The 24,071-nt window shown below is 39.5% G+C and overlaps 1 long non-coding RNA gene across 2 annotated transcripts in view; it reads right to left on the minus strand.

Annotated features, from left to right (window-relative positions):
- Positions 1-388: 388 nt before the first annotated feature.
- The window catches only part of LOC103001654 (uncharacterized), a 58,981-nt gene continuing 35,298 nt past the window's right edge, over positions 389-24,071 (minus strand). Inside the window, exons 3-4 of one of the 2 annotated variants that reach the window (XR_009008645.1) lie at positions 23,210-23,272; positions 389-735 (exon numbers count right to left, since the gene is read on the minus strand). This is a non-coding gene — a long non-coding RNA (uncharacterized LOC103001654). The remainder of the gene's footprint in view (positions 736-23,209; positions 23,273-24,071) is intronic. The other variant, XR_009008646.1, reaches the window with a different exon arrangement.

Genomic DNA, 24,071 nt, shown 5'->3' on the forward strand with positions numbered 1-24,071 from the left:
TCTATACTACAAACTACAGTAATCAAGACAATATGGTACTGGCACAAAAACAGAAATATAGATCAATGGAACAGAATAAAGGGCCCAGAGAAAAATCCACGCACCTATGGTCAACTAATCTATGACAAAGGAGGCAAGGATATACAGTGGAGAAAAGACAGTCTTTTCAATACGTGGTGCTGGAAAACTGGACAGCTACCTGTAAAAGAATGAAATTAGAACACTCCCTAACAACATACACAAAAATAAACTCAAAATGGATTAGAGACTTAAGTGTAAGACCAGACACTATAAAACTCTTAGAGGAAAACATAGCAAAAACACTCTTTGACATAAATCACAGCAAGATCTTTTTTTTCTTAGAATGCACAACGTGAAAGTTGCTAGTTAAGTTTTTGGTTTTGTTTTTTTTTAATATTTATTTATTTATTTATTTATTTATTTATTTATGGTTGTGTTGGGTCTTCGTTTCTGTGTGAGGGCTTTCTCTAGTTGTGGCAAGTGGGGGCCACTCTTCATCGCGGTGCGTGGGCCTCTCACTATCGCGGCCTCTTGTTGCGGAGCACAGGCTCCAGATGTGCAGGCTCAGTAATTGTGGCTCACGGGCCCAGTTGCTTCGTGGCATGTGGGATCTTCCCAGACCAGGGCTCAAACCCGTGGCCCCTGCATTGGCAGGCAGATTCTCAACCACTGCGCCACCAGTGAAGTCCCGGAAGATCTTTTTTGATCCACCTCCTAGAGTAATGGAAATACAAACAAAAATAAACAAATGTGACCTAATGAAACTTAAAAGTTTTTGCAAAGCAAAGGAAACTACAAACAAGACAAAAAGACAACCCTCAGAATGAGAGAAAATATTTGCAAACGAATCAATGAACAAAGGATTAATCTCCCAAATATATAAACAGCTCATGCAGCTCAATATTAAAAAAACAAACAACCCAATCCAAAAACGGGCAGAAGACCTAAATAGACATTTCTCCAAAGAAGACATACAGATGGCCAACAAGCACGTGAAAACTGCTCAACATCAATAATTATTAGAGAAATGCAAATCAAAACTACAATGAGGTATCACCTCATACCATTTAGAATGGGCATCATCAGAAAATCTACAAACAACAAATGCTGGAGAGGGTGTGGAGAAAAGGGAACCTTCTTGCACTGTTGGTGGGAATGTAAATTCGTACAGCCACTATGGAGAACAGTATGGAGGTTCCTTAAAAAACTAAAAATACAATTACCATATGATCCAGAAATCCCATTACTGGGCATATACCCAGAGAAAACCATAATTCAAAAAAACACATGCACCCCAGTGTTCATTGCAGCATTATTTACAATAGCCAGATCATGGAAGCAACCTAAATGCCCATCAACAGACGAATGGATAAAGAAGATGTGGTACATATATACAATGGAATGTTACTCAGCCATAAAAAGGAATGAAATTGGGTCATTTGTAGAGATGTGGATGAATCTAGAGACTCATACAGAGTGAAGTAAGTCAGAAAGAGAAAAACAAATACCGTATATTAATGCATATATGTGGAACCTAGAAAAATGGTACAGATGAACCAGTTTGCAGGGCAGAGATTGAGTCACAGATGTAGAGAACAAATGTATGGACACAAAGGGGAGAAAGTGGCGGGGAGTTGGGGGGGTGGTGTGATGAATTGTGAGATTGGGATTGACATATATACACTTATATGTATAAAATGGATAACTAATTAGAACCTGCTGTATAAAAAAATAAATAAAATAAAATTCAAAAAAAAATCTAGAAATAATAAATGCTGGAAAGGGTGTGGTGAAAGGGGAATCCTCTTGCACTGTTGGTGGGAATGTAAATTGATACAACAACTATGGAAAGCAGCATGGAGCTTCCTTTAAAAACTAAAAATAGAACTACCATATGACCCAGCAATCCCACTACTAGGAATATACCCTGAGAAAACCATAATTCAAAAAGAGACATGTACCACAATATTCATTGCAGTACTATTTACAATAGCCAGGACATGGAACCAATCTAAATGTCCATCAACAGATGAACTGATAAAGAAGATGCAGCACATATATACAATGGAATATTACTCAGCCATAAAAACTAACGAAATTGAGTTATTTGTAGTGAAGTGGATGGACCTAGAGTCTGTCATACAGAGTGAAGTAAGTCAGAAAGAGAAAAACTAATACTGTATGCTAACTCATATACGTGGAATCTAAAAAAAAAAAAAAATGATGCTGATGAACCTAGTTGCAGGGCAGGAATAAAGAGGTAGACACAGAGAATGGACTTGAGGACATGGGGTGGGAGGGCGAAGTGGGGGCAAAGTGAGAGTAGCATCAACATATATATACTACCGAATGTAAAATAGTTGGTTGGTGGGAAGCAGAAGAATAGCACAGGGAGATCAGCTTGGTGCTTTGCGATGACCTAGAGGAGTGGGATAGGGTGGATGGAAGGGAGGGTCAAGAGGGAGGCGATATGGGGACATGTGTATTCATAGGGCTGATTCGCTTTCTTGTGCAAGAGAAACTAACACAGTATTGTGAAGCAATTATACGCCAATAAAGATCTGCCAAAAAATAAATAAGAAATAAAACAAAATATCATTTTAAAAAATTTTTAAAAATTAAAAATTAAAAAAATTTTAAAACGGAACAAAAACACAAAACCAAAAAATAAAACTAAAGCAGGGTGCCAGCTGAAGAATGAAGCAAAGAAACAAAACAAACGAAAATAAAAGATTTAAAAAAAAAAAAGAAAAAGGGAAAGGGGAAAGAAGACAACAGAAAAGCAATGTAGAAATAGAAATATTAAAAAATAAAATAAAAAATTTATTAAGGAAAAAAAAAGACAAACAAAACCCCAGAGAAATGGTAAAAACAAAATCAAACAAACACAGAAACGAGGAAACACACACACGCAAAAGAAACAAAAACAGACCAAATAAAACAAAAAACAAGAGAACAACCAGAAAAAGAGAAGAACCCCATAACGAAATCAAACAATTAGAATCAGAACTAAGAAAAACACAAAACCTAAAATCAAAACCAAAATAGTGTGCCTACTGAAGAATAAAGCAAGGAAACTGAACAAACTGATAAAAATGATTTTTAAAATAATAATAAAATAAAATAAAATGGGAAAAAACACAGAACAACAGAAAAGCAAAGTAGAAATGGAAACACAAAAAAAATTTAAATATATTAAAGAAAAAGGAGAAGAAAAAATAAGAACACAGAACAACAGAAAAGAAAAGTAAAAATAGAAATATATTAAAAAATTAAAAATAAAAAATATGTTATAAAACACGAAGTTCCTAAAAGACTAAATTTAAAAAAACCTAAAACAACAACAAACAGACAAACAAAAAAACACTAAAAGAAATCCAGAACCAACAACAGAATGAATCAAAACATAATACAATTAATAGTAATAATTATGTTTCCCTGGGGTCTCAGCTGTCAGTGTCCTTGCACACGCTGTGAGCCACAGCCCATCTCCGCCTCCCCAAGAGACCCTCCTCTGCCTCTGGGCTGGTCTCTGGACCTGTCGTGGGCCCTGTGGGGACCACTCAGACTCTGATCTGCCCCAATTCCTGCGTGTGCTGCCCCCAAAGTCTACAGCTGTCAGAACTAGACCGTTTTCATTTGTGGGAACACTCATTGTCTACTCAGATATTCCATAGATGCAGGGTCTACTTAGGTGATTGTGGGGATATAATCTGCAGCTTGTGCAGCTGATGGGAAGATTTTCAATACTCTTCCTTAGTCGCCCCATCCCTGGGGTTCAGCTTTGGTTTTGTCCCCACCTCTATGTGTGGTCCACCCATAGGAGTCTGTTCCTGAGGCTGCCTTGGAGATCTTGGGTCTGCCCCAGTGAGGACAGGGCACAGAGGTAGTATGACTGCTTGGATCATGGGAGCCCTGGCAGCGCAAAATGTGCAGGGAAGCCGGTGGCCATGGGCACAAGAGATATGGCCCTAGTGAGGGCCAGCCCTGGCCGGGCTTTTTCTGGTGCCTGGCAGCCAGTGTGTGAGGGCCAGCCCTGAGAGGGCTTCTTTTATTGTTCGTTGGCAGGTGCCGGCATGTGGGGAGAGAGAGGCTACAACAGTGGCTCCTCCCACTGCGTGTCACTCAGCAGTAGCACCTGCTTCCATGGCAGTCCAGTCTTCCTCCATAAGCATTCCCTGCTGTGGATTTCCTCCCTCCCATCCCCTCAGTCTGTCTCCCCACAGCCAACAGCAGTTCTTGCCCCAGGCCAGTTCTCTAATCCCCACACTCCAGCTTCCAGCGTCTTGCACACCTGTGAACACACGTCCCAGTCCGGGGCACACAGGGCCGCCGTACAGACCATCTGTGTATTTCTCACTTTGTCCCGTCTGCCACAGATCGGCTGCTTCACCCTCTTCCGACAGCCTCAAATGCTTCCCTTCTGTCCCAGTTGATTTCCCCGTCAGAGAGGGGGTTTCCCTGAATTCAGGAATCTCTCCTCTGCTTCAGCTGCCCCACCCCGGGGTGCAGGTCCCATCCTGCTTCCTCTCCTCCTCCTTCTCGCTTCTTTTTTTTTTTGTCCTACCCAGTTATGCAAGGATCTTTATAGTCCCTTCCGGTGTCCAAGGTCTTCTGGCTAGTGTTTAGCCAGTGTTCTACGAGAATTGTTGCATCTATAGATGTATTCCTGATGCATCTGTGGAGAGAGGTGAACTCTACATCTTCCTACTCCTCCACCATCTTAACTTCACCATCAGGATTATTTTTGATAAATTAGATTTATCTAATTTAACTAGCAGTTACCAATTTTATAAATAGGATTTATACATATTCAGGAATAATCTAGCATTAAACAATGCTGTGTAAAAAGGAAGAACTAAGTTGTAAGCAATCAAAGTTTAAATGTTTCTAATGTGAAAGAAAAAACTTGAAAAATCAATAAGGGACCATAGGCCTTTGATTTGAATAAGTTCATCTATAATTTGCCAATGCCTTCAGACCAACTTTATAGGTATATATTAAGCTGCTGAGATTTATCAAGTAAAATCACTCTCCAAGTTTCAAGTAAGTATATATAAATGTGTCCACTAGTGAAATATCAAATAACATTCTGATAGGACTGTAGAGAAAGATGACTACTGCCTTAAGTACCATAGCTTAAAAGAGTGCTCTTTGGGAGACTGACCTTGAATACTGGAATGAGATGACATAAGAGAGGATAAAGATGCCCCACAACCTTCAGCACCCTACCGTTTATACACCCCTGTTGTCTTTAGGCAGGATCAAGCATAATTCTGACACCATGTCTGCTCTGGAAGCCCGAGGCTGGGGGGTGCTGGGAAGGGCAGGGAAAACAATCTTAGTCACAGGTTGTCTGATGACAATGACCTTGGGCGAAAGTACTCAGGACACCTGAGAGGAAATGTCTGCATCTTCCCAGGCCTAAATTCCTTCCTACTGAGGAGAACATGCAAGACAATGTGAATATATAACTGCATGATTTGACCACAACTACATGACTTGATCAAAGGAGCAGGAGCAATGACAGATCAGCATCCCCAGGAGCTCTCTTGAGCCTACAGCCTCAAGTTGACTCTTTTTATAACTCAAATACCTGCCCTTCATGACCTCCTTCTGCAAGGAACAAATCTTCCCAAACTCCTCCCAAGAACTTTCTTCAAGGTAAGCTAACTAAATCACATGTGACTCTGCCTTTAATTACTGCTTACGACATTTGCATATGGTTTTATGCATTAGAATCCTGTTGCCAAAAAGAATCAAGACAATCGGGGACAGAGAAAGCACAGACAGATCTTTAACTCTACTTGGTCAGATTTCTACCAGGTAAATAATTCCAGAGCTCTGCCTAGTTTCTCAATACAATATTAATAGAATAATGATATACCCTTTATTATAGTTCCTTACTCTGATTTATGTAAGATATAATTTACCCCAACCCATCTTCCTAAGGTGACAGACAGCCTCTTAATCAGGCCCAATTGCTGTGTCCAAAAGCGCAGTTTTGACTACTGATGATAACTCTGAGATAACACAAATTGTTCCATTGCTCTGTGTTCCCCACTTTGTAAGGTTTCCGTCATCCCCTTACAGAACTGTATGGATTTGTTAACCCCATTCCAACTCCCAGTTGGGGTAGAAGGAGACTTCTCCTACTCCCAAAAAGAGACCAAATCACAATCACACATCTCTGATAGTTGGGTTTCATCTTGCCTTAATACCACTTCAAGACCAGTCCCTTTAAAGTGTTCAGTCCCAGACAACTCAGGACATGTCTCAGGAGATCCAGGAAACATCCCACAGCCCCATCAACCTCTGTTCTATGTAGGTCAACACTAGTTACCTAAGAAGTGCATGATGAGGAGCACCCTGAACCCCCATAGCTGGGTTATAGAAAACATAGAAATAGTTATCACACCACTCAACACATAACTATTATGAAAGGTGGTTTGGGATAAATGGTGGCCTGTCCTAGGCTCCATTTACTCATTAAAATAAGCTCTTCCATCTGATGAGCAAGGCCTACACTCTTAACTCACTCTCCCACTCTAATGCCACAAACTGGAATGTGATTGCTAATTTAGTACTTTTTCCCTTTGGTGAGGAGACGCTGGCTTGAGTTTTTGCTTCAACTTTCCATAGACAGCAAACATCTTGAGCTTTTCTCTGCTGGGAAAAGGGTGATGTTGGCTTTGATTTCCTGCCCCATAATCTTTGTCGTTTTCCAAAAAAATGTGTGAATATTCACAACCGACAAACAAATTCAGGCGTATATAAAATCCTTACTCATGTGTGGTTCATACTTTCCTCTCCTCTGCAAATGGGAGCTGTCAAAAACAAATTAAGTAATTACAGAGTGTTGCTGCAGCTGTGTGTACCTTCATTACATTATGACTGTGGTTAAGGGATGACTCTCTCCTGCCTAGTTTTTAAAATATTTATAATGGAAGGCGGGTTGTCAGGGAATGTTCTACTGTTGCCAGAAAAAACAAAAAGTAAATGAAAATGACGTTGATGGCATGGCATGGCTGTGTGTGTGTGTGTGTGTGTGTGTGTGTGTGTGTGCCCATGTGCAGGTACAGTAAATGTTCTGCTATGTTGTAAAAGTTATTCTAGTTACCTGTTTTTTCTAATTTATTTTCAAAAGCCCATAAAAATAGAACAGAGTATCTGTCAATTCTCAAAAGACTCAATAAATAAAATATCCTTAGTACAAACAGTAGGATTTACTAACCCCAAATTATCATTTCTTTTAAAAATCAGCAATCTCCACTGAAAAACAATATATAATTAAATAACAAGTATTTATCCAAGAAGATAACATCTTTAAGACCTAATGATCCTGCAAAGTGAGTGGTTGGTTACTTTTTGTTGTTTGAAATATGTAAGAGGAAAAGAATAAAAAGTAAAGAGGAATGAAAACTGGTTGATTATTCTAGAATGTCTTGCTTTAAAAATCCTACATTAGCCTTTGGACACTGATAACCTCAAAATCCTTAATTTCAGCATTCTAAATTAATAAGGATGAGAGAAGAAAACTTATCATTGAAAAGTTTGTGCCTACTTTCTTAGGGAAAGTCCTCCATCTTGAGGTGGGTAACTTTCAATAAACTGGATTTTCACAACTGTAAGAATACATGCATTTAATGTAAATACCAAGCAAAAGGCATCTGGATAAGAGAGGAGTTGTTGCACATGTATTATGGATTAAATTTATATCAACTTTTTAAGATAATACAGTTTATTTTAAAATATAACACACAAAGAATGTTAGCACTTCAACTGGAAGAAACAAAGAAGGTCAAAATAGAATTAAAAGACAACAAAGAAACATGAACATAAACCAAGAAACAGGCCATAACTAAATGAATAAAATGTAGAAAAAACAAAAACAAAAATATTAACACATACCCATGTTAGAAAAAAGTAGAAAATCCCCATTGTGCCAGATAAACAGAGAAATCAAGGCCAGAGGAAAGCGAGGACCCAACAGCAGCTTCAACCTCAATCACAGACCATAGAGGCTCAGGATTAATGCTTCTATGAGGACAGGAGATAAAATGTCTACACAGAGGGAAGACCTGTAGTTGGACATCCCATGTAAAGCATGGAGTCTTGAAGAACTACCTCCTCCATGAAAAGACCAAAGTCACTCCTCCCACCTAACTGTAAAAGCAGTTCAAAAGCTTACCATCTCGGTGCACGAGAAGATGGCGGAAGAGTAAGACGCGGAGATCACATTCCTTCCCACAGATACAGTAGAAATACATCTACACGTGGAACTGCTCCTACAGAACACCCACTGAACGCTGGCAGAAAACGTCCGACCTCCAAAAAGGCAAGAAACTCCCCCCGTACTTGGGTAGGGCAAAAGAAAAAAGAAATAACAGAGACAAAAGAATAGGGACGGCACCTGCACCAGTGGGAGGGAGCCGTGAAGGAGGAAAGGTTTCCACGCACTAGGAGCCCCTTCGCGGGCGGAGACTGCGGGGGGCAGAGGGGGGAAGCTTCAGAGCCACGGAGGAGAGCGCAGCCACAGAGGTGCGGAGGGCAAAGCGGAGAGGTTCCCGCACAGAGGCTCGGCGCCGAGCAGCACTCACCAGCCCGAGAGGCTTGTCTGCTTAGCCGCCGGGGCGGGCGGGGCTGGGAGCTGAGGCTCGGGCTTCAGTCGGATCGCAGGGAGAGGACTGGGGCTGGCGGCGTGAACACAGCCTGAAGGGGTTAGCGCACCACAGCTAGCCCGGAGGGAGTCCGGGAAAAAGTCTGCAGCTGCCGAAGAGGCAAGAGACTTTTTCTTGCCTCTTTGTTTCGCGGCGGGCAAGGAGAGGGGATTCAGAGCGCCGCCTAAACGAACTCCAGAAAAGGGCGCGAGCCGCGGCTATCAGCGCGGATCCCACAGCAACAGGGGCGCAGAGGGAAAATCGGAGAGACTCCCGCACAGAGGCTCGGCGCCGAGCGGCGCTCACCAGCCCGAGAGGCTTGTCTGCTCCCCCGCCGGGGCGGGCAGGGCTGGGAGCTGAGGCTCGGGCTGCGGTCGGATCGCAGGGAGAGGACTGGGGCTGGCGGCGTGAACACAGCCTGAAGGGGTTGGCGCACCACAGCTAGCCGGGAGGGAGACCGGGAAAAGGTCTACAGCTGCCGAAGAGGCAAGAGACTTTCTCTTGCCTCTTTGTTTCGCTGCGCGCAAGGAGAGGGGATTCAGAGCGCCGCCTAAACGAACTCCAGAGAAGGGCGCAAGCCACGGCGATCAGCACGGACCCCAGAGACGGGCGTGAGACGCTGGGGCTGCTGCTGCCGCCTCCAAAAAGCCTATGTGTGAGCACAGGTCACTCTCCACACCTCCCCTCCTGGGAGCCTGTGCAGCCCGCCACTGCCGGGGTCCCGGGATCCGGGGACAACATCCCCGGGAGAACGCACTGCGCGCCTCGAGCTGGTGCAACGTCACGCCGGCCTCGGCCGCCGCAGGCTCGCCCCGCCTCCTCCGTACCGCTCCCTCCCCGCGGCCTGGGTGAGCCAGAGCCCCCGAAGCAGCTGCTCCTTTAACCCCGTCCTGTCTGGGCGGGGAACAGACGCCCTCAGGCGACCTACACGCAGAGGCGGGTCCAAATCCAAAGCTGAACCCCAGGAGCTGTGCGAACAGGGAAGAGAAGGGGAAATCTCTCCCAGCAGCCTCAGAAGCAGTGGATTAAAACTCCACAAACAACTTGATGTGCCTGCATCTGCTGAATACCTGAACAGACAACGAATCATCCCAAATTCAGGAGGTGGACTTTGGGAGCAGGAGATATTAATTTTTCCCCTTTTCCTTTTTTTTGTGAGTGTATATGTATATGCTTCTGGGTGAGATTTTGTCTGTATAGCTTTGCTTTACAATAGCTTTATTTTACTTCACTATATTATAGCCTCTTTCTTTCTTTCTTTCTATTTTTTCTCCCTTTTACTCTGAGCCGTGTGGACGAAAGGCTCTTGGTGCTCCAGCCAGGCATCAGGGCCGTGCCTCTGAGGTGGGAGAGCCAACTTCAGAACACTGGTCCACAAGAGACCTCCCAGCTCCACGTAATACCAAACGGCAAAAATCTCCCAGAGATCTCCATCTCAACATCAAGACCCAGCTTCACCCAACGACCAGCAAGCTACAGTGCTGGACACCCTATGCCAAACAACTAGCTAGACAGGAACACAACCCCATCCATTAGCAGAGAGGCTGCCTAAAATCATAATAAGGCCACAGACACACCAAAATACACCACCAGACGTGGACGTGCCCACCAGAAAGACAAGATCTAGCCTCATCCACCAGAACTCAGGCACTAGTTCCCTCCACCAGGAAGCCTACACAACCCACTGAACCAACCTTAGCCACTGGGGACAGATACCAAAAACAACGGGAACTACGAACCTGCAGCCTGTGAAAAGGAGACCCCAAACACAGTAAGATAGGCAAAATGAGACGACAGAAAAACACACAGCAGATGAAGGAGCAGGCTCAAAACACACTGGACTTAACAAATGAAGAGGAAATAGGTAGTCTACCTGAAAAAGAATTCAGAATAATGATAGTAAGGATGATCCAAAATCTTGGAAATAGAATAGACAAAATGCAAGAAACATTTAACAAGGATGTAGAAGAACTAAAGAGGAACCAAGCAATGATGAAAAACACAATAAATGAAATTAAAAATACTCTAGATGGGATCAATAGTAGAATAACTGAGGCAGAAGAAAGGATAAGTGACCTGGAAGATAAAATGGTGGAAATAACTACTACAGAGCAGGATAAAGAAAAAAGAATGAAAAGAACTGAGGACAGTCTCAGGGACCTCTGGGACAACATTAAACGTGCCAACATTCGAATTATAGGGGTACCAGAAGAAGAAGAGAAAAAGAAAGGGACTGAGAAAATTTTTGAAGAGATTATAGTTGAAAACTTCCCTAATATGGGAAAGGAAATAGTTAATCAAGTCCTGGAAGCACAGAGAGTCCCATACAGGATAAACCCAAGGAGGAACACGCCAAGACACATATTAATCAAACTGTCAAAAATTAAATATAAGGAAAACATATTAAAGGCAGCAAGGGAAAAACAACAAATAACACACAAGGGAATCCCCATAAGGTTAACATCTGATCTCTCAGCAGAAACTCTGCAAGCCAGAAGGGAGTGGCAGGATATACTTAAAGTCATGAAGGAGAAAAACCTACAACCAAGATTACTCTACCCAGCAAGGATCTCATTCAGATTCGATGGAGAAATTAAAACCTTTACAGACAAGCAAAAGCTGAGAGAGTTCAGCACCACCAAACCAGCTTTACAACAAATGCTAAAGGAAATTCTCTAGGCAAGAAACACAAGAGAAGGAAAACACCTACAATAACAAACCCAATACATTTAAGAAAATGGGAATAGGAACATACATATCGATAATTACCTTGAATGTAAATGGATTAAATGCTCCCACCAAAAGACACAGGCTGGCTGAATGGATACAAAAACAAGACCCATACATATGCTGTCTACAAGAGACCCACTTCAGACCTAGGGACACATACAGACTGAAAGTGAGGGGATGGAAAAAGATATTCCATGCAAATGGAAATCAAAAGAAAGCTGGAGTAGCAATTCTCATATCAGACAAAATAGACTTTAAAATAAAGACTATTACAAGAGACAAAGAAGGACACTATATAATGATCAAGGGATCGATCCAAGAGGAAGGTATAACAATTGTAAATATTTATGCACCCAACATAGGAGCACCTCAATACATAAGGCAAATACTAACAGCCATAAAAGGGGAAATTGACAGCAACACAATCATAGTAGGGGACTTTAACACCCCACTTTCACCAATGGACAGATCATCCAAAATGAAGATAAATAAGGAAACACAAGCTTTAAATGATACATTAAACAATATGGACTTAATTGATATTTATAGGACATTCCACCCAAAAACAACAGAATACACATTTTTCTCAAGTGCTCATGGAACATTCTCCAGGATAGATCATATCTTGGGTCACAAATCAAGCCTAGGTCAATTTAAGAAAATTGAAATCGTATCAAGTATCTTTTCCGACCACAACGCTATGAGACTAGATATCAATTACAGGAAAAGATCTGTAAAAAATACAAACACATGGAGGCTACACAATACATTACTTAATAACGAAGTGATTACTGAAGAAATCAAAGGGGAAATCAAAAAATACCTAGAAACAAATGACAATGGAGACACGACGACCCAAAACCTATGGGACACAGCAAAAGCAGTGCTAAGAGGGAAGTTTATAGCAATACAAGCCTACCTCAAGAAACAGGAAACATCTCGAATAAACAACCTAACCTTGCACCTAAAGCAATTAGAGAAAGAAGAACAAAAAAACCCCAAAGCCAGCAGAAGGAAAGAAATTATAAAGATCAGGTCAGAAATAAATGAAAAAGAAATGAAGGAAACAATAGCAAAAATCAATGAAACTAAAAGCTGGTTCTTTGAGAAGATAAACAAAATTGATAAACCATTAGCCAGACTCATCAAGAGAAAAAGGGAGAAGACTCAGATCAATAGAATTAGAAATGAAAAAGGAGAAGTAACCACTGACACTGCAGAAATACAAAAGATCATGAGAGATTACTACAAGCAACTATATGCCAATAAAATGGACAACCTGGAAGAAATGGACAGATTCTTAGAAATGCACAAACTGCCGAGACTGAACCAGGAAGAAATAGAAAATATGAACAGACCAATCACAAGCACTGAAATTGAAACTGTGATTAAAAACCTTCCAACAAACAAAAGCCCAGGACCAGATGGCTTCACAGGCGAATTCTATCAAACATTTAGAGAAGAGCTAACACCTATCCTTCTCAAACTCTTCCAAAATATTGCAGAGGGAGGAACACTCCCCAACTCATTCTACGAGGCCACCATCACCCTGATACCAAAACCAGACAAAGATGTCACAAAGAAAGAAAACTACAGGCCAATATCACTGATGAACATAGATGCAAAAATCCTCAACAAAATACTAGCAAACAGAATCCAACAGCACATTAAAAGGATCATACACCATGATCAAGTGGGGTTTATCCCAGGAATGCAAGGATTCTTCAATATACGCAAATCAATCAATGTGATACACCATATTAACAAATTGAAGGAGAAAAACCATATGATCATCTCAATAGATGCAGAGAAAGCTTTTGACAAAATTCAACACCCATATATGATAAAAGCCCTGCAGAAAGTAGGCATAGAGGGAACTTTCCTCAACATAATAAAGGCCATATATGACAAACCCACAGCCAACATTGTCCTCAATGGTGAAAAACTGAAACCATTTCCACTAAGATCAGGAACAAGACAAGGTTGCCCACTCTCACCACTATTATTCAACATAGTTTTGGAAGTGTTAGCCACAGCAATCAGAGAAGACAAAGAAATAAAAGGAATCCAAATCGGAAAAGAAGAAGTAAAGCTGTCACTATTTGCAGACGACATGATACTATACATAGAGAATCCTAAAGAGGCTACCAGAAAACTCCTAGAGCTAATCAATGAATTTGGTAAAGTAGCAGGATACAAAATTAATGCACAGAAATCTCTTGCATTTCTATACACTAATGACGAAAAATCTGAAATTGAAATTAAGAAAACACTCCCATTTACCATTGCAACAAAAAGAATAAAATATCTAGGAATAAACCTACCTAAGGAGACAAAAGACCTGTATGCAGAAAATTATAAGACACTGATGAAAGAAATTAAAGATGATACAAATAGATGGAGAGATATACCATGTTCCTGGATTGGAAGAATCAACATTGTGAAAATGTCTCTACTACCCAAAGCAATCTACAGATTCAATGCAATCCCTATCAAACTACCACTGGCATTTTTCACAGAACTAGAACAAAAAATTTCACAATTTGTATGGAAACACAAAAGACCCCGAATAGCCAAAGCAATCTTGAGAACGAAAAATGGAGCTGGGGGAATCAGGCTCCCTGACTTCAGACTATATTACAAAGCTTCAGTAATCAAGACAGTTTGGTACTGGCACAAAAACAGAAATATAGATCAATGGAACAGGATAGAAAGCCCAGAGATAAACCCACACACATATGGTCAACTTATCTTTGATAAAGGAGGCAAGCATATACAGTGGAGAAAAGACAGCCTCTTCAATAAGTGGTGCTGGGAAAATTGGACAGGAACATGTAAAAGTATGAAATTAGAACACTCCCTGACACCATGCACAAAAATAAACTCAAAATGGATTAAAGACCTAAGTGTAAGGGCAGACACTATCAAACTCTTAGAGGAAAACATAGGCAGAACACTCTATGACATACATCACAGCAAGATTCTTTTTGACCCAGCTCCCAGAGAAATGGAAATAAGAACACAAATAAACAAATGGGACCTAATGAAACTGAAAAGCTTTTGCACAGCAAAGGAAACCATAAACAAGACCAAAAGACAACCCTCAGAATGGGAGAAAATATTTGCAAATGAAGCAACTGACAAAGGATTAATCTCCAAGATTTACAAGCAGCTCATGCAGCTCAATAACAAAAAAACGAACAACCCAATCCAAAAATGGGCAGAAGATCTAAATAGACATTTCTCCAAAGAAGATATACAGATGGCCTACAGACACATGAAAGAATGCTCAACATCATTAATCATTAGAGAAATGCAAATCAAAACTACAATGAGATATCATCTCACACCGGTCAGAATGGCCATCATCAAAAAATCTAGAAACAGTAAATGCTGGAGAGGGTGTGGAGGAAAGGGAACACTCTTGCACTGTTGGTGGGAATGTAAATTGATACAGCCACTATGGAGAACAGTATGGAGGTTCCTTAAAAAACTACAAATAGAACTACCATACGACCCAGCAATCCCACTACTGGGCATATACCCTGAGAAAACCATAGGTCAAAAAGAGTCATGTACCAAAATGTTCATTGCAGCTCTATTTACAATAGCCAGGACATGGAAGCAACCTAAGTGTCCATCGACAGATGAATGGATAAAGAAGATGTGGCACATATATACAATGGAATATTACTCAGCCATAAAAAGAAATGAAATGGAGGTATTTGTAATGAGGTGGATGGAGTTAGAGTCTGTCATACAGAGTGAAGTAAGTCAGAAAGAGAAAAACAAATGCAGTATGCTAACACATATATATGGAATCTAAGGAAAAAAAAAAAAAAAAAAAAAAGGCCATGAAGAACCTAGTGGCAAGACAGGAATAAAGACACAGACCTACTGGAGAATGGACTTGGGGATGTGGGGAGGGGGTGGGGTGGGATGTGACGGGGTAGGAGAGTGTCATGGACATGTATACACTGCCAAATGTGGAATGGATGGCTGGTGGGAGGCGGCCGCATGGCACGGGGAGATCAGCTCGGTGCTTTGTGACCACCTGGAGGGGTGGGATGGGGAGGGTGGGAGGGAGGGAGATGCAAGAGGGAAGAGAAATGGGAACATATTGTATATGTATAACTGATTCACTTTGTTATAAAGCAGATGCTAACACACTATTGTAAGGCAATTATACTTCAATAAAGATGTTTGAGAAAAAAAAAAAAAAAAAGCTTACCATCTCTCCAGGGACTTGGGTGAAAAACAAATCAACTGTGAGAAATCAAAACCCCAGGTACCCATTATACACAGATGTAGGGTTTAAATCATGTAGCTGCTACAACAAACCATGCAGTTGATACTGACATAAAAATTGTTGATATAAAAAACACTCTTAGCACCCTGGAAAATGTGAAACCACTCTTTGGAAATACTTTAAAAATAAGGATTTAAGAAAATCCCAGGAGGGTGGAGGTGGCGGTGGGGGAGTTACCATAGCTGAAAATCATTTTATAAACCCAATGAGAAGTCAAGACACAATGGAGGAGATTCAGAAAATGCAATCAATAGGAAAATTAGCACTCCTAAAATATAAATTATATATAGTGTGAGACTACAAACAAGTTTATTTAAAATTAATAAAGAGATAATGAAGGAACAAAAACCATAAGGAAAATATTAGAAACAGAAAATGAATGGGCCAACTTGAAAAAATAGCCATTTCTGGAACTTCTAGAAATGAAGGGCAAACATCATTTAAGTTAAAAACAAATAAAAATATCCACACCCAGATATGTTATAGAAAACTTTCAAAATTTCAACAACAAAGGAATGAGAAAGACAAAATATCTATAAATAAATGGCAATTAGACTGACAACAGACTTCTCATCAGCAATGATGATTCCAGAGGGCAGTGAAATATCTTTAAGCAATGAGGGAAAATAACCCAGGTAGAGGGTAAACATAGCTAAATTATATAGAAGTGATGGTGAAATAAAACCATTTTTAGATTTTTAGATTGAAAGAGTTTACTACCCACAATTCCTCCCTGAAATGACTATTAGATTGAACCACATGAAATGTCTGATATTTGGCCATTTTTGATGCACAAAAATGACAATTTCAGGGAATACCCTGGCAGTCCAGTGGTTAGGACTCCAGGCTTTCACTGCCAAAGGCCCAGGTTCAATCCCTGGTCGGGGAACTAAGATCCCACAAGCTGTGTGGCACAGCCAAAAAAAAAACAAAGGACAATTTTGTATGATTCAAACTAAAATTAAAGGACATATGTCCTTCAGGAAGAAGAAAAGTGAAGCAATGATGAGCAGTTATTTGTAAATCTAAATAAGCATTGACTAATAAATATTAGTCATATATTAGTTTGACATTAGTCAAACTATTGACATTAGTCAATATAAGAATATTATTTTAAGAATGATAAAATAATCAGTGGAATTTGGAATGGGAGGAGAAAGCTAATACGTATCTGAGGGTATGAGCATAAAGCTACTAATTAATATTAAATTGTATTAAGTCATGTGTTGATGTTAAAATTTTAAGATTGACTATTAAAAGATTAGAAATAAAATACAGAACTTCCAAATTGGTGTTTGGAATGGAGGATAGGAATAAAGAAACTCAGTCTTTCCAAGACAAGTTAGGAAGGCAGAAAGCAAAAGCAAAAAAAGGAAAAAAAAAAAAAGGCACGTGAAATAGAAACACAAAATAAGATGACTAAAATAAGTCCAATATGCTAGTAATCAAAGTGACTGTAAATGAAACAAATGTGCCTGTAAAAGCAAAGATTCTCAGACAAGATTTTAAAAAACAAAAAAATCCAGCTATGTGCTTTCTATAAACATATCTACAATGGCTCAAAGAGGTCAAATGTAAACTAATGAAAGGATGAAAGAGAATATACCAGGCAAATACTAAGAAAGAAGAGGAGGAGGAGGATGAGGAAGAGGAGGAGGAGGGGAGAAGGAAGGAGGACGAGGATGAAGGGGAAGAAAGGAGAGAGTGAAAGAGGGCAGGAAGAAACCAGTATAGCAATATTAGACCAAGAGATCTTAAGACCAAAAAAAAACCACTATTTCAAATTAAGAGGGTCATTATTTAATGATAAAAAGAACAATATACCAGGAAAATATACTTGCTTTAAATCTGTATGCACCTAACCCGGTAGCCACAAAACGCATTAAATAAATAGTTTTGAAGAAATATTGACTGAAATTAAGACTACATTTGATTTCTTCTGTTTACTAAAATATTTTCCACTATTAACTAGTTCCTAATTAAACATTAACTTGTTCATTGTAAAAGATTTTGGTGAGGGCTTCCCTGGTGGCGCAGTGATTGAGAATCTGCCTGCCAATGCAGGGGACACGGGTTCGAGCCCTGGTCTGGGAAGATCCCACATGCCGCGGAGCATCTGGGCCCGTGAGCCACAACTACTGAGCCTGCGCGTCTGGAGCTTGTGCTCTGCAACAAGAGAGGCCGCGATAGAGGCCCGCGCACCGCGATGAAGAGTGGCCCCCCCCTTGCCACAACTGGAGAAAGCCCTCGCACAGAAACGAAGACCCAACACAGCCAAAAATAGATAAATAAATTAATTAATTTAAAAAAAAAAGATTTTGGTGACAATTATGTCTTAAACTAGAAATTAATGGTAAATAAAGCAAAGTCCCTGTCCTCATGGAACTTATATTCCAGTGGGCAGATACATTTATTTCAAAATAAAATTTGAAAACACATGGCTCATATGTGAGAAATAATACTAATATCTAAAATAATATGCAGCATTTATATGATTCAGTTATATTGCCCAAGGTCTAAATGGTTCTCTGATAATAAATTACATATTATTAAGAGATGTGCTACTGTTTTAAGAGCTCCACTTTGTTCAATGGGTTTCATATGTTTGTTCACATATATATTTGTTTCTCACTTTTATTGAACATGATTACAAAGTTGACACCCCACAAGATGAAATAATGAAAGACAATAAGAATGATCTAATGTTAAATATACAAAGCATCAAAAGAATAAGAGGTTACTGCCAAGTGTGCTTGTGGCCAACTAATAATGGTTATAAAAATAATGATTTCGTAATTATTGGCTTGTTACATGAGAAATGTAGCTAAAAATCCACCACAGTTCCATGATTTAGGAAGTATAAATAACAACACAGCACTTTAGGACACTCTTTCATCATTTGCTTTACTCTCCTAATGTAAAAAGCATAGATTCACTTACAGTTCTTCTTTGAACATATGTATGTATTTCCACTGAATCATATATTAAGATGATATAATGATGTAAATACTTAAATCTTCATGAAGTGCATCTCTTTTCATTAACTGCCAAAGTACACATAATATATGCCAAAAGAACAAATTATAACGTAACTTTTTTAGATATGGTCAAAACACAGTTGGCACAAACTACCAAAAGAAATGTAGTCAAGTAGCAAGTGATATTTAATTTACAGCCTGAAATATTTACAGAAACTATCAAGCATTGATGATGAATGATAAGACTGTACTTACAAATAATTTCTGCTATAAATAACATGCATAGTTTTAGCCAGTATAAACACAATTCTAACAATTAGAATGAAAAAAAAAAGTCCTGAGATTAAATCTGGTCCCCCAAAAAAGTCAACTTAATACCAAAAGAAAAAAAAAAAAAGTTTCTAAATGCTTAGAAAGCTTACCTAGAATGAAAACAAAAGTTTCAAATTAACCTTATATTTACGGAGCCCCATTTTGCTGTATGGATGATTTGTCATCTCTGGATTAGTGATAACTTCTAAAAGTTATGTTTTCCCCATAAATGGACAGGGTCAGATAACTGAGAGTTTTATCCGGGAATCTATGTCCCCAGATGGTCCAGCATTTGATTGGAAGAAGCTTTCCTTGGATTTAATTTTCTGATAATCATGCATTGAAATGACTCATGGTGCTTTTGCCCATTTTATCCAGCCAGGTCTACCCAGAATCTCTATGTGTGTGTTACTTAACTTGCACCAACTCTGAGGAAGAGGGAAATTAAGCTGAAGTTTTTGTGCATTCCTAGAGTCAGTGAGTTTCCACTTTCATGTCTTCAAGGAGGAGGACGGTGCAGGGAGAGACAGGCAGTGAGAATGTGACAGACTATCCCAGCATAAAGGTGAGACCCCACAGGGTAACACCTGCCCAGTGAGAGTGAAAAAGAACTAAACTCCACCACACAGGAATAGGACTGCATGGAAACTTGCTTACCCTATCCTTGAAGCTAAAGGGAAAGGAGAGAAGGGGAAATCTCTCCTGGGGGTTAGTACTCATTCAGTGGCCCTCACTAGGGTTTTGGTACCAATTCTGAGTGCTTAGATAACCCAAAGAATCTTAAGTGGAGAAGTCAGCTTAAAGTAGCTGCAGACGGAATTATTAAGGAGAATAAAGAAGAAATTATATTTAAAGGGATAATGGATGAGATTTTTCAGAATTGCTGAAAGATACCAGTCTTCGGATCATGGCACTCAATGAAACCCAAGCAAACCTACGCTAGATGTACCACAGTGAAACTGAAGAATGTCAGAGATGAAAAGAATTTTTAAAAACAGCCAGAGAGAGAAGATAGATTACAGAGAAATGGCAAAAAGACCAATGGCTGACTTCTTGATATACATCCACCAGAAGCCAGAAGATAACACACTGAAAGAAAGAAAATAACAAGCAATCTGGAGCTCTAGTTCCAGCAAATATTCTTTTCAAATAATAATGGTAGAATCCAGGTGGTGAGTATATGGGTATTCACTATAACATTCTTTCAACTTTGCTATATGTTTGAAAATCTTCATAATAAAATATTGGAAAAATACTTTTCAAGTATGAGGTGCAATAAGGACATTTTCAGATAGACTGAAACATTGTAACGACTGTACTTTAGGCAAGAGTATTGTCTAAGATCAAAAGGATTTGATGTAAAAAAAAAAATGGTGAGCAGAGATACTATAGTAGTAAATAGACAAGTAAATCTTTAAAAGTCTCTGTCTAAAACAATGATAATACTCTGGTTTGTGGCAGAAAATATTCTAGAGATAAAATATAACTGCAATAGTGTATAAGGGGGAAGGAGAGTGAATAGAGTTTAAGCTTTCTGAGGTCTATTTTATCAGAGAACAATAAGAATACTGATTAACTTAAACTTTGATAAGCATATACCTTAAATTAGCTTTCATAGTAACTTAAAGATAGAGAGGACATAAATTCCAAACAAAAACAGAATTAGAAAAATTTTAAAAACAAACATACATGTTGCTGCAAATGGAATTATTTCCTTCTTTTTTATAGCTGAGTAATATTCCATTATAGTTATGTACCAGATGTTCTTTATCCATTTATATGTTTATGGACATTTAAGATGCATCCATGTCTTGGATATTGTAAATAGTGCTGCTATGAACATTGGGGTGCATGTATCTTTCTTTTTTTTTTTTTTATAAATTTATTTATTTATTTATTTTTGGCTGCATTGGGTCTTCATTGCTATGCATGGGCTTTCTCTAGTTGCGGCGAGCAGGGACTACTCTTCATTGTGGCATGCAGGCTTCTCATTGCAGTGGCTTCTCTTGTTGCAGAGCATGGGCTCTATGCACGTGGGCTTCAGTAGTTGTGGCACACAGGCTCAGTAGTTGTGGCTCACGGGCTCTAGAGTGCAGGCTCAGTAGTTGTGGCTCACGGACTTAGTTGCTCCGTGGCATGTGGGATCTTCCCAGACCAGGGCTCAAACCCATGTCACCTGAATTGGCAGACAGATTCGTAACCACTGTGCCACCAGGGAAGTCCCTGCATGTATCTTTCAAATTATGGTTTTCTCCAGATATATGCCCAGGAGTGGGATTGCTGGATCATATGGTAGCTCTATTTTTAGTCTTTTAAGGAACCTCCATACTGTTCTCCATAGTGGCTGTACCAATTTACTTTCCCACCAACAGTGCAGGAGAGTTCCTTTTTCTCCACACCCTCTCCAGCATTTATTATTTGTAGACCTTTTGATGATGGCCATTTTGAACAGTGTGAGATGATACCTCGTTGTAGTTTTGATCTGCATTTTTCTAGTAATTAGTGATGTCTAGCATATTTTCATGTGCCTTTTGGCCATCTGTATGTCTTCTTTGGAGAAATGTCTATTTAGATCTTCTGCCCATTTTTTGATTGGGTTGTTTGTTTTTTGGACCTAGAGATTATCATACTAAGTGAAGCAAGCCAGACAAAGACAAATATCATATGATAACGCTTATATGTGGAATCTAAAAAAAATGATACAAATAAACTTATACACAAAACAGAAATAGACCCACAGACATAGAAAACAAACTTATGGTTACTAAAGGGGAAAGGGACAGGGGGAGGGATAAATTAGGAGTTTGGGATTAATGTATACACACTACTATATGTAAAATAGATAACCAACAAGGACCTACTGTATAGCACAGAGAACTATACTCAATATTTTGTAATAACCTATAAAGGAAAAGAATCTGAAAAAGAATCTATATATATATGTATAACTGAAACACTTTGCTGTATACCTGAAACTAACACAACATTGTAAATCAACTATATTTCAATTAAAAAAACTAAAATTAAAATAAAATAAACAAATTCAAAGGATGTCAAGAAAGAAGAATTTTTTTTAAAAAAAGGAAAGGAGGGAGGACTAGAAAAAAGTGAGACAAAAGTAAAGTCCATAATAAAGCTAAATGGACTAAATGAAAACAAACTGAGTTTTTAAAAAAAATTCAGAAGGCAGGTTATGCAGTTTGTAAGTGATATGCCTAAAATCAAAGGACATATAATGGTTGCTAAACATGGGAAATACATATAGTAAGTACACATACAACAATCAAAAGCTAAAGTAGCTATATTAACATCAGACAAAATAGTCACTAAGGCAGTAAGATTTCTATTTCTCAGAGTAGAATGATGAATTGAACTTCCTTCACCAAACTTTGAAACTCCCAAGTCAACAGTAATGACTCTTCAGACATGGTAACTTTGCTTTTTATCCTCAGTCTCTATAACCCTCTACCTTCATTTCCCTTTGACATAAGACATACCTGGAATCCTCACAAAATCTGGTCCCTCATTCTGAGTTCTCTGTCCCAGTTCTTCCACCTCTATTATAATAGCCTTACCCTCTGGCTTTCTGCCTTTCTCCAAACTTATTCCACTTCCCCCAACCCTCAAAACTCAACTTTTCCAGCAATTCCCTGGCAGTCCATTTGTTAGGACTCAGCTTTCACTGCCAGGGCCTAGGTTCAATCCCTGGTCAGGGAACTAAGATCCTGCAAGCCACACAGTGAGGCCAAAACAACAACAACTACAGCTCGATTTTTCCATCTCAATCCTGGTGTTGAGGATTAGAGAGATCCAGGTCCCTTCTTGACCTCTGAACCAACTGCAAAATTGGATAAAACAGATGAGATGTTTTATCTTTAAAAGATAAAGCTGCCTTTCCCAAATTCTTATATTTAAGATCTTTTCTGAATACAGTGGCCAAAGACATTTGTAATGATTTTGTCACCATAGCTATACTTTGACAATGGCCAATAGTTAGTCTGTCTCACAAAGCATGTCACATGAGAGTGATTAGTGAGTAACCAAGCAATAGACTGGAATTCTCCTTCCAAGCATACTGACCTGAAACAAGCATAGGGCAGATTGTGACTTGTTAAGGAAAAAGTGAGGGAGGGGGCAGTGGCTAAAGGTGACAACAAGAAAGGGCCAAAGAGAACAAGAACAAAACAGAGTTTACTTACTTTTTAACCTGGATTGACACTGAAAATGTTAACATATTATTGGAATTGGACATTTACCAAAACCTGTCAAGAGGAAAGGAGAAAATAAGTTGATCCCATAAAGTACAAATCCCTTTTTCTTTTTTCTAAAGGGTGGAGGGCAGAATTACTGATTAGTATTGAATTTCAATATTTTTTTTTTCTCTAAAACACTTTTAGCCAAATGAGAAAGGCCTTGACTCGTGTAGAAGACCAGGATCTAGGTGAAAAGAGCTTCTTTTCAGCCATAAGTATCAATATTAATTCACCTTCTAGCTGGAAAGAGAAGGTATAAACAAGAAAAAAGGCTAAACTAAAAGGAGAGATTTAAACACCTGCTCAAGAAGTACAAGAGATATCACAAGACCAAAAGTGAATGTCGAAAGAATTGTATCCCATAGAAATGCTAAAAAAGATGGGCTGATAATATTACTATAGCGTTCATTTCCATGCTGAAAGATAAGCAAAGGCAAAGAAAAGAGCCCCACATAAGCCTCTCTGAATAAGTACCTGGAAACACAGGGAGAATCTGATAGAAAAAGAATGAGCAAAATGTTGCATAAACAGACAGTTGCAGAATGGGGTGAGAGCTGGCGAGGAGGGGTTGCTGCCTCATTTGCTCAGCCCACCGCCCTGTTGCTAGGGGAGAGTAACACTGTGGGAGTGAGTCAGGCAAGACAGAAGAGAACAGGAGGCGCCCTATCTCTGCTAAGTCAGCTGTGGAGATAATGTAGCGCAGACATTGGAGACCTGCGGAATGGGAGCTGATGAGACAGGGAGGAGGAATGCATCCCAGCTCCCACTCTGCAGCCACATCAAAGATTTCAAGGATCAGCGAAAATGC

Source organism: Balaenoptera acutorostrata, chromosome 6 (genome assembly GCF_949987535.1).
Source record: "Balaenoptera acutorostrata chromosome 6, mBalAcu1.1, whole genome shotgun sequence".
In the NCBI taxonomy this organism is placed as follows: domain Eukaryota; kingdom Metazoa; phylum Chordata; class Mammalia; order Artiodactyla; family Balaenopteridae; genus Balaenoptera; species Balaenoptera acutorostrata.